The sequence below is a fragment of the Mytilus californianus genome, unplaced genomic scaffold (genome assembly GCF_021869535.1).
Source record: "Mytilus californianus isolate M0D057914Y unplaced genomic scaffold, xbMytCali1.0.p SCAF_20, whole genome shotgun sequence".
In the NCBI taxonomy this organism is placed as follows: domain Eukaryota; kingdom Metazoa; phylum Mollusca; class Bivalvia; order Mytilida; family Mytilidae; genus Mytilus; species Mytilus californianus.
This window is the reverse complement of record NW_026262669.1, coordinates 8,505,852-8,517,950: the sequence shown is the minus strand read 5'-3', so window position 1 is coordinate 8,517,950 and position 12,099 is coordinate 8,505,852. Positions and strand designations below refer to the sequence as shown.

The window sequence follows — 12,099 nt, the reverse complement described above, 5'->3', positions numbered from 1 at the left end:
TAGTTTGCTTAAAAATCGGCTTTTAAGCCAATCTCATTTAATGAAGGTTTTTCCTTAATCACGGAGAGTGGGGTCGATCTAAACATGGGATTTTTGGATACAGTATTGCAGCTGGGAAAACACCCAAATTTCATAAATTAAAACCTTGAGAAAAAATCACGACACTTAATATGTTTTCGATGGCAAAATCATGACCCATTCATAGTTTTCTCAGTAATCACATATTATACAATATAAATAAATAGATGTGGTATGAGTGCCAATGAGACACCTCTCCGTCCAAGTACAAGTTTTGATATCTTAACTTTGAATTAAAACTATAAAACAGCATTTAAACAAAAATCTTTTATATCATACGGAGGATGAAAATTACTGACCTATTGATATTTGACCTAAGTGAAATTCAGTGTATGCCATTAATATAATTTAAGTATGAAAAGGGGAACCATTCCAGAGGCACGTCTGTGTATACCTTCATTTAGTCATAGAACCCCAAATCTAGACTGAGACCCACGTGCGTGTCCTCAATATCCCAGTTCTGAAATATAGTCCCATTTATATTATTTATTTCAGGTTTACCACCCCTTTTTCTTTCTAGGGTAATATTGTACGGTAAAAACTTTTTTATTATTCAAAACGACGTGTGAAAACTTAACACTTGGGCAGTAAGCTCCGGTATGTACGACCATCCCCCCACCCCCTGAAAATAAACGTTCGCCCCTCTGTCGGTTTCAATTGATTTGTTCCAACTAAAACAATGAAATTCAGATGTATGCAAACTTTGCAACACGCAAACATATTGTATTATAAGACATTGGCAGAGATTTAAGTTGAAATTATAAAATAAATATTTATTTCGTTTCATTTCGTTTCGTTTTGCTGTATTTCGTTTCGTTTTGCGCTATTTCGTTTCGTTTTGTTTTGTTTGGTTCCGTTCCGTTTCTATTTCGTTTCGCACTTTACAGGTACCCGAGAAAAATAGGTGAAAATAAAAGAACAGAGAAAAATGATTCCAAAAAAATAAGAATAGAGAATATTTAATTGGATGCTAAAATGTAAGGAATGGAGAACAATGGGCAAAATATACAAAGAATAGAGAAAAATTACCTTAAAATTAAAATAAATTACAGAAAAGAAAACTTACAGAAATTACAGAAAAGAAATAAACTAAAAGGTAAACGTTTGCCTTAGTTCTCTACAAATAAGTATACAAAAAAATAAATATGATGTTTGATCAAATACTTACATTTTGTATTAATTCAGACTGTTTTAGTTAGTGCTTTCAAATTCCTCTAAATTTGAACTAAATGTTCAAATACCGTTTCGAATGTACGTGTTAAGTAGGTTTAAAACCATTAACTTCGCCCCACGGTTGACTTGTGTTTGAATATATGCAATCATAGTTCCCTGCATTGATTTCTATGCTTTGAATGTTTGCACAAAGTGAATTGAACGCATAAAAAAACAATATTGATCAATTTTACATGAAGTATAAACGACGACTGAGATCTCGTTTTAAACTGTGTAATACACATCAATTAATGTACGTATAGAGAATCATTCATCCGCGGTATCAGCAGAGAATCTACTAAAAATAATTTAAAATTAATAATTGACAATGCTTTAGGAGGAATCGATTTTACCTGAAGAACACACCACAAATCTTATAGTGGAGATATCCTATATGATGGTCTGTATGCGGGTCCTTCATTTCTGTATTCTTTATTTTTTTATGCCGTTTTTCTCTATTCTTTTTTTTTTTGTCCATTTTTCTCTATTCAATATATGTTTTGCCCTATATTCTCTATCCTGTAAACCCCCATCCACACCCTCCTATATGTTTTGCGATCAAAATGCAAAATATTGACATGAAAACACTTTTAATACCTCCTACTACTATATAAAAGCTGGAGATATCAAGGGTACACTCGTAACTTATAACCTCACAAGTTAAATAGAAACTAGCAAAGCCATGCATGCAAAAAATGAAAATGCAAACAATACAAAACTAAGAAAAATAAGGTATAATTGCCAATGAGACAACTCTCCACCAGAGACCAAATGACATAGAAGTTAACAATTATAGGTCACGGTACGGCCTTCAACAATGAGCAAAACCCATACCGCATAGTCAGCTATAAAAGTTTCCGGAATGACAAATGTAAAACAATTCAAACGAGAAAACTAACGGCCTAATTTATGTACAAAATAAAGAACGAAATACAAATATGATATACAGCAACAAACGACAACCACTGAATTACAGGCTCCTGACTTGAGACAGGCACATACAGAATGTGGCGGATTACTCACAGTTACTGACAGCTAGTTCAAAGCCAATAACAACTAATAAAACAAGAGTGCACACGCTGAAATGTCGCGCCTGCTTTACTGACCATTGCTTTTATGTAGAAAGTCTTGAAGATAAAGGTTTTACTACAAGTATCACATAAACTTTACATTATCAAATATCCATGGCAATGAGGTCAAGGTCAGATAATAATGACTATGTCAGACAGACATTTACACAATTATTATTTCATACACCAAATATAGTTGACCTATTGCTTATGGTAATTGAAAAACAGACCAAAGTTTAGTTTAAACATATTTTATTTGCTAAATATCAGCAAAATGGATGAGACACAAGTAAATCATACTTATGAAGTCTTCTCCATATTACAATACAAGTATATATACAATAATAACATTATGAGCATGCATGTAAAGCTAACAAATTCATTAAATATTATACGAACTATAAATAAAAAGAAAAAAAGAACATTAAGAATGGAAAAGGAGGGGGAAAAAAAGAAGCAAATTATATTTTCTGTGATGTTGACTTAGGTTTGATGGTGATGATCATCCGTGCCGGTAGCAATAATATTTTATGAAGGTACTAGAAATCTGTTAGACCTTTTAATAAAATCTTGAACATGTTTGAAAATTAGGAGATTTTGTTCATTCGAAAGTTCAAGATCTCCGCAAGTTAATAGTTTAGTATCAATAATAAAGTTTTCAGTAAGCCAATTAAGATTGTTAAGTAAAATTTCTCTACATGTAGTGTATTTTGGGCAAACTAAAAGAAAATGATGAACATCCTCAATATCAGCGGCTCTTTTCACAAAAAATCTTAAGAGTAAAAATACTCGTAAGTCATACACATTTCAGTATAACTTACGATCAATTTTAATCGTAAGATTTTTTGTGAAAAGAGTCGCAGACCCACACTGACACGAAGGATCCAGTATAATGTTAGCTTTGAAAAGGTCAGAGTTCAAAAATGAAGCGGAACATCGCAATTGAGTTAAAATAATATTCAGTTTCCTCGGACCGTACATATAATACGGCGCAACTCTTCTCTGAACACTTTCATTTTTCAATTCTCTCTTAAATTTAGATATAGAGTCGGTGTTTCGAATTTTTAAGTCAAGCTTATTCCATTCTCGTATTGTGGATGGAATAAAAGATTCAGTGGTAAGGGAAAGTCTACAAAATGGAACAATGATATTTTGACCGTTTCGCAACGGATAGTTGGTTGTACTTTGTATACATGGGGGGACAAGATTACACAGGTACTCAGGTGCATGTTTTTTATTTATATTATAAAACATCTGTAATTTTCTTCTTCTTCGTCTTTCATATAAAGATTCCCAGCCAACCTCAGAGTACAGAGTATCAGTTTTAGTGAAGATTGGTAGACCTGTTACAATTCTTGCGGCTTCCAATTGCAAATTTTCTAATTTATTTGAATAACATATCCCACAATTATCCCACACTTCCGTGGCATATTCAAAAATGGGTCTAATAAAAACTAGATAAAGTTTTTCTAAATTATTACGAGACAGTCGATATTTAAGTTTACGCAGAACATTAAGGTGTTTCTTTACACTTGTAATTATACTTTCAATATGATTATTCCATTTTGCGTCACAACTAAAGGTAACTCCCAGGTGCTTATGCGATGTATTTATATTTATAGGGATAGTTTTATCATTTAGGGAAAAGTTGAGATCTGGTAACAGACCAAAACACAAAAACTTAACATTGACCAATGAACCATGAAATTGAGGTAAAGGTTAGCTTATACTGCCAGACAGACACGTACTCCTTACAATCATTCCATACACCAAATATAGTTAACCTACTGCTTATAGTATTTGAAAAAAACAGAACTATGAAAATGAGATCAAGGTCAGATGATACCTACCAGGCAGACATGTATTTGAGAAACGAACCTAATCATGTAACTTTAACCTTGATCACTGATCCATGAAATGAAGTCGAGGTCAGGTAAACTTTGTCTGACGAACATGTAGACGTTGCAAGGAACCCATATACCAAATATAGTTATCATATTACTCACAATAAATGAGAAATTCACACTGGGAACAGTATATCTAACAATATATATGTTCCTGATTCACATGAAAAAAAAACCTGTTTTTTTTTAAGCAGTCGCTGAACCATGAAAATGAGGTCAAGGACAATGGACATATGACAGACGGGAACTTCGTAACATAAGCTATCTGCATACAAGGTATGGAGCATCCAGGTCTTCTACATTTTGGAATATAAAGCTTTATGCGAATAGTTTACATCCGCCGCCGACGCCGGATAGTAATACCTGAGTCTCGCGTACTGCGACTTTCTTCGCAGGCGAGACAAAAATCATATATCTACGACTAAAACAAGTCTTCAAAACACTACATAGAAATTAGAAAACTAAAGACTGAGCAACAAGAACCCCGCCAATTGTACAAGCTTTTAGTGAGTTTACACCAGCATTATTACAACTACGTGTAATGTAAATTTTCTTAACAAAATATACAAATAAATCTTTTGCTACAAAATGTTTAATAACATCATTTAGTTGTTTAGATGTTACAAAATGGATTGATAATTGGTGGTTTGACAGTCAGTGATGGAACCGAGATCGATCCAACGACCGCCTACTGTCGATAGTATAACACACACTTCCACTGGGCATGTCTAGGTTTAATAGTCAGTGGCAAATATTACATGCAAATTCAGGAAAATAAGACTGGTATGTCATATGACTAAATGTACATGTATGCGACGTCTTGTACTAGTAGTGATCTGTGCACACTATTCCATAAGGTGTCAGTAAGAACCAGATCCCTAGTAATACTCTGGGCCGACAATAATTTGCATATAATTTTAAATGCTGCGTTATTTACAATGATGTGTCCGACAAACATCAAATTCAAAATATGTAGTTTGACGCAACAGTGATTGAACTAACGACCTTCAACACACGATACACCCTACCACGAGACAACCACGATAGACTGATACCCGGTCGTTATGCATGGACAAGTTTGTATATTTCGAAGGCATACTGAATATTTCACGGAGGGGACCAACCTACAACCACAGTGGTATTGACATGTATAGGTTTAATGTATTGGTCAAGCCTCAATGTTCCCAAGTTAAAGCATGTTTACTGCATTGTACATTTTGTAAAAGCACCTTACATATTGAAATTTATTAGAAAAAAATATAGATTTTGTTTAACATAAAATATAGCTTTTAATTTGCCGTAAAAATGAAATTCGTGTTTATACACAATGTACTTACCGAAATGTGGTCCCCATATTTGATAAGGTTGCATATTACCGACTCCAAATTAAACATATAAATACAATCAATATTTATAGAGGCATTCTGAAGGGAAACTGGTATACCTGACATTATAACGGTTTAAATTATCAAAATGTTTGAACAAACTGATAAGATTATTTTTAGATCTTCTATGCGGAAACTACTTATAAAGGTTTGGGTTTTTATTTATTAATTTTGTTGTCCAAAAAATACGCGATTTAAATACTTGTATTGTCCTAATTTATATTTAAAAACCTATCCAAAATCTATCTCGCCTGCCGTTTCATCAGTGCATTGCGTCTTGTTAAGTTTTTTTTATCTTATGAATAATAACTAAAGATACATTTTAAGTTGTAACTAATTACAAAGGTTATGGACTAATCTTCTATAGATAGTTTTGAGATATACACAAATTAAACGAAAATAAATTTATTTACATACAATAGAAGAGAGAGAGAATGCAAAATGAAATTTCCATGTCCGCACATGTGACGTAATGGACCCATGTCCGTACATGACGTAATGGACCCATGTCCGTACATGACGTAATGGACAAGTATTATAAAACAAAATACCAAAACAAAACAGATCAAAAAATAATTTACAACTTTTTATTTTCTAAATTATAAAACTGAACTAAAAGGAGTGGGTGGATGGTATGAGTTTTTCTCATTGATGAATGCGACCTATAATTGCTTTTATCTTCGTTATTTGAACTTCGGTGGATCGTTTTCTATTGGCAAAATCAATCATGCCACATCTCCTTTAAGATTTTTCTTTTTGAAGGGGATGAGGTACATGACAACTCGTACCTTTGCCAACTCGTGTATTTTTCGATTTTGACCTTTTTTTATCCCACATGTCATAGGGAGGCGTCAAAGCAAAAAAATAAAATAGCCTTCCAAGACGTTATAATTATTTGGACTAATTTCAGTGATGTTTTGAGTCAATTTTTTTTTTGGAACAGAAATAAGTCCCACTTAATGTGATTACGAAAATGGCCGTCCCATTCAATAAGAGTGATTAAAATGCAAGTATAACTTTATTATAAAATTTTACATGAGTCCTTCATCACAAAAATAATAAAATATTTAAATGATGGTCTTGATGGGGGTCCTTTATTTCTGTATTCTTTTTTAATTTTTTTGGTTATTTTTCTCTATTCTTTATATTTTTTGCCCATTATTCTCTATTCTTTCTTTTTTTTTTTTGCCATTTATTCTGCACATTTCGCCCATTATTCTCTATCAATGTCTGTAAACCCCATCCAGACCCTCTCACATCACGAGCTTGATTTTACCTTGGGCACTGACAGTATAAAATTACCTTACCGTTTTGTTTCAGTTAACGTCGAATTATTAATCCTGTCAAATTCACCGCTGAATTTGCCATTACTTTTTCAAACAACTGTGTAATTCCAAACACACTAAATGTTGTGTACACATGGTGTATATTCGGTTCAAATGCATGTTGACACATTTTGGATTTTTATGTTATTTTTAATGTTTATATTTTTTGTCACGTTATTACACTAAAAATAAATACCAGAAAAACCCAACAAAACAACAAAACATTTTTACAAAAAAAATATATGTATACATTACTATTAGAAAGGTTGAGTTCGCCTCGGAGGAATTGATATCATTGCGATATCCCATGTCTAGATAGAAACAGTCAGCACATTCTTCAATTAATCCGTGAAATAGTCTGACTTTTTTTTTAATTTTTAATTAAATGTTGTAAAAGATTATAAATTACTCGAATACAATGTGCATGCAGTTTGCAGATTAAAGTAAGCAAAAGTTAGGATTAAAATCTTGCAATTTTAATCAATCTAAACTTTTTAGTTTATAGGTTTTCTTCCCAATTATAATAGAATTGCCAATGGTAAACTAAGTAATTCTGTGTAACTTTTTCTAAATATTATCTTTCTAATACTACTAATATTCACTAAATACATTTGTTACAAAATAAGCATCAGCCCCATGTCAATCTGTACTGTATGTCCCATTGGTTAATTGACCGACAATGTTAACTATGGATCCCTGAACCGATACCTCCAGTACAGTCCCATGTCAATCTGTACTGTATGTCCCATTGGTTAATTTACCGACAATGTTAACTATGGATCCCTGAACCGATACCTCCAGTACAGTCCCATGTCAATCTGTACTGTATGTCCCATTGGTTAATTGACCGACAATGTTAACTATGGATCCCTGGACCGATACCTCCAGTATAGGGAGAGGCATGCCTTGGAACAACTAGTGTAGGTGTCCGTATGCGGCTGTTGTAAGTTAAAATATCTACCCATAGGCTATCCATCACATCTTTTTCAATTGACAGTTCCGTCCTTCGTGCCGGTGGAACCACTTTGCCAAACCTACCTTAGATTTCTTATGAATTGTTTTTTCCCCCAGTAGATCATGAATATGCATGACATTTTTAAAACTCTTTATCAAATCGATCTTTACCATTGTAGATGTTTAATAAAAAGGAACATCTGAAAGTACTTTTGAAATTCATCAAAAAAACAAAAGACCGCTACAAACATAAAAGTCATGGAAATTCTTCATTGTTTTAGATTTTGATCAGCGCTTAATACGAAAAAACAGGCAATTTGGATTTAAGTAATATAATGCCTTTAGATAACATGTCACGGTTTTTTTTGGAGAAAATAATTCTAATTTGTAAATTTAAGTTTGATTTCGATATATCATCACATAAAACAAAAAAGATATATTAAAGTTGAATGTCCAAGTTGTAAAACTTTTACTGTGTATTCTACAGTTATGAATCGTCATGAGGTAGATTGGAAAAAAATATCCTTACTCATCAACAAAAATGTATTAGTATGTTTGATATGGGTTTGAAAGTTTTGCGCATATACATATATAAATCTTAATTTTACATTTCTTTTTTTGTTCTTTTGTTCTTTGGCTTAAAACTTTTTATTAGACTTTTATACCAGTTTTTTGGAATAAAGTAATGGAGATTAAGGCACACCGACCATTCAATTTTTGGGAGTGGGATTGATTGTTTCATTCTAATTTTTTTCAGAAAAACAATATGTATGTATGTATGTATGTACGTAGATCCCTCCATTTACAGGGCACCCCTCGAGAGCTGCGAGGGTACAGTGGAATCCGTGTACACTCCCTATCGGGATTAATGGAGATGTGTCACTAACGTATTTACAATGTTCAATATTTACAAGGACAATCCCCACCCCAACACCAGGAAGTGTTAGGTCACCGGGCAGAATCTGTTATTATGGTGGAGGAAGCCGAAATACTCGGAGAGAACCACCGGGCTGCTCGGCGGGAACAGACAAACCGAAAAGATATCAGAAGATTGATCTCCAGGTCAAAGTCGGGAGCAACTTTGACCAACCGAGGCCCCATCAGTACCCATTCTAGTTTAAACTCCGGTCTGGGTACCAGAGATGTGTGTGAGAGGGTGAAAATCACCCTTCTGACGTACTGATATATTTGTTTAGCACCCCGAGGAGAATCGAACTCGGGACCTTCAGCACTGTAGCCATTGGTCTAACCACTAGATAACGAACAATAATAAATAAATAAATTAAGAGGAGGATGAGACATTTTTTGGCTTTCATAGAGAATAAAACAAAGTTCTTTTTCCTGTATGTTATTGGAAGCAATAGGTTTCGATAAAAACAGAAAAACATGTTTCCCCAAGAAAATCAACGATTTGCGCTCTCATTTTGCACCCCGTTATAAAAGATAAATAGTTGGTGTCTTAATGGACGTCTTGTTGTCTATTCACCAACATTTTAAAAGATAGACGAAAGATACCAAAGGAACATTCAAACTCATAAGTCGCGGAGAATAAACTGAAAACGCCATGGCTAAAAAAGGAAAAGGACCAACAAACAAACAACAGTACACAAAACATAACATAGAAAACTAAAGACAACACGAATCCGACCAAAAAAACTGGGGTTGATCTCAGGTGCTCCAAAAGGGTAAGTAGGTCAAGCTCTACCTGTGGCAACCGTCATGTTGCTCATGTAAGTACAAACCGGATGATAAGTCTAATTCGGTAGGTCACATTCGGGGAAAAGGGGGACGGGATTGTAGGTACAACAATTGAAACATATCCGTTGTCAACTGTCGATATTCCATAACGGTCAACCAACTCGTGATGATGTCCGTAAAAATTAACGAAGGGATGATTTCAACTTCACCAATTGGAACTCATAATAATAACTTCCTTGTGAGTAGCAACCCTCTATCAAGGAAATCATGATAGGAAATACAAGTTCTTGAACATCGTATCAACTGGGAGGTATACTCCGTAAGATGATAATTAGGTGCATGATGCTTAATGCTATATGCACACACGACAAACTGCGTACAGCTTATTTAATTTTACAAAATGTATAGTACAAAATGTATTTTTTATTAATGAAGTACTTCTTTAGTATGATGATTCTTGAGGTAGGGGAAGTCTGACGGAATTGCTTCCCTTAGTACATGTGGTAGATACTTGGTCAACCGTAAGCGTTTGAGCTAAGGAAGTACTTCTTTCGCTCAGTCGGTTAGAGCGCTGCCTTGTAACACATATCTAGAGGTCTCGGGTTCGAGTCCCGGAGGAGACCATGTGTTTTTGCATTGATAATCATGCTCTCCGGTTACATAGATAACATTCGTTCAAATCACTTATTTCTTATACAACTCCATACAAAGCTACCGAAGAGTCTGGTAAGCATAGTAATGTTGCGCCCTTTCGATTAAGTGCGAAAACAACAACATACCGCATGCATTGCACTTGTTGTTGGTTTATTATTTAGAATAATTATAACCGGTTGTTTTCTTTTTAGGAGGAATGCATTATTTATAACACCATTTTAAGTAAATAATATGTGTCTAACAAAATATTGCCCATTTATGCGTATTTTTTCACTTTACAATTATATATTAATTCTAAGTGAAAATATTTTTTTTCAGAATACAGTTTCTCCTTATGGTATTTTTAAAAATAAAGAACATACTATTAAGATTTCTTTGGTTACTGAGATTCGTTAATAACAATCATTTTGCAAGGAATATATTTCGGGTTTTTTTTAATCTTATATCATATATTATAAGTATCTATGATATAAAAACAGGACTTGTTTTCAATAATTTTTTTCTCTGCAAAATACTATTTTACTTTCAAAATGACATACCACCAACTTAGCGACATGTAGACATAAATAGTTTTGTTGCTCGTAATTCATTGACAAACATAGGCGGATCCTTTCGTGGGAAAAATTTGGTTGATTATATAGGGAATCACTGAAGCATGACTGGAGCCCCCCCCCCCCCCCTTAGGTCAGTTAGCGCACCCCCCCCCCCCCCCCCCTTTATGAAAAGTTCTGGATCCGCCACTGACAAACTTTATTTTGCAGCGACATCACAAAGTACAGACTCATTCATTCATATCGCGAAATCGATTTTCAAAAATACAAATTTCTTTGTATACTTTCTGCTTGTAAACTTAACGACCAATTTGTTGAAGACCGAAAATCTATTAATATAGTGAAATACGAATGAGTGACAATGAGAGAACAGAAAAAGACAAACATATTCAACGCTTGATTCATAACCTTAAGAAGGCACAATTTATTATGTTCATCTGATTCGCGTTTACATTATTTATTTAGAAAATTCATAAGTAGCTCTACATAAGAAACTGCTGAAAAAGTTCTGACCATTTTCAACTAGCTTTTAATGAATTGTCAGTAACTGATTGACAGATTTTTTTACCACGATAGATCCACTGTGTCTAAACTACACCGATAAAAAAATGTTTGGACTCAATAGTATCTAATATCCGGTACGATGAAGGACCATGAACCGACATAGAAAAGGTAGGATCTCTGTTTATCTATTTGTTATTTTTATGATATTGAAGAATATAAATACACATATAACTATTTTCGATTGTGAGATGTAATATTTTCTACAACCGTTCTAGATCAACAGAGAAATAAGAAAAGAAAAAAAGGCACGTCGAAATGATGAATTGATTGAACCTTGCCTCGAATTTGTCTCTTTAAAGTCTCTTTACGCAAAATGTTCCTGAACTTTCTATTTCTTTTAAATTGACACTTCTCCCGAAACTTCCGTCGGAATGATTGTTTATACTTCAACTGTGCTATTTACGCATTTAAATTATCATGACGTCAATACAAAAAATAGCTTCGCGGAATTTTCATGTCACCCGCTCCAGCCTGAGTCCAGGTTAAAAAAAATTATGGGTTACCCAAAATATTCCATTTGGAACAGTTGTAAGAGTAACAGTACAAAGAGACTAACTATATATTGCCTCGAAATATATACGTTTCTTTCTGTATAATAAAACTCTTATTTACTGGCTATTCGGACATTAGCGAGTGTATTGTCACCTCGACACAATTTTACTGTGATCTGTATATATATTTCCAGGAATTGGTGGTTGTGTATG

At 33.7% G+C, this 12,099-nt stretch overlaps 1 protein-coding gene across 4 annotated transcripts in view; it reads right to left on the bottom strand.

Moving 5' to 3' along the window:
* LOC127731750 (alpha-(1,3)-fucosyltransferase 7-like) overlaps positions 1-7,086 on the bottom strand; it is a 637,348-nt gene extending 630,262 nt beyond the window's left edge. Inside the window, exon 1 of one of the 4 annotated variants that reach the window (XM_052240592.1) lies at positions 6,957-7,086. The gene's annotated coding sequence lies outside the window, so the exon portion shown is untranslated. Of the gene's footprint in view, positions 1-1,246; positions 1,526-6,956 lie in introns of those variants that run through there. The other 3 variants (XM_052240591.1, XM_052240588.1, XM_052240589.1) reach the window with 3 other exon arrangements.
* Between the last annotated feature and the right edge of the window lie 5,013 nt (positions 7,087-12,099).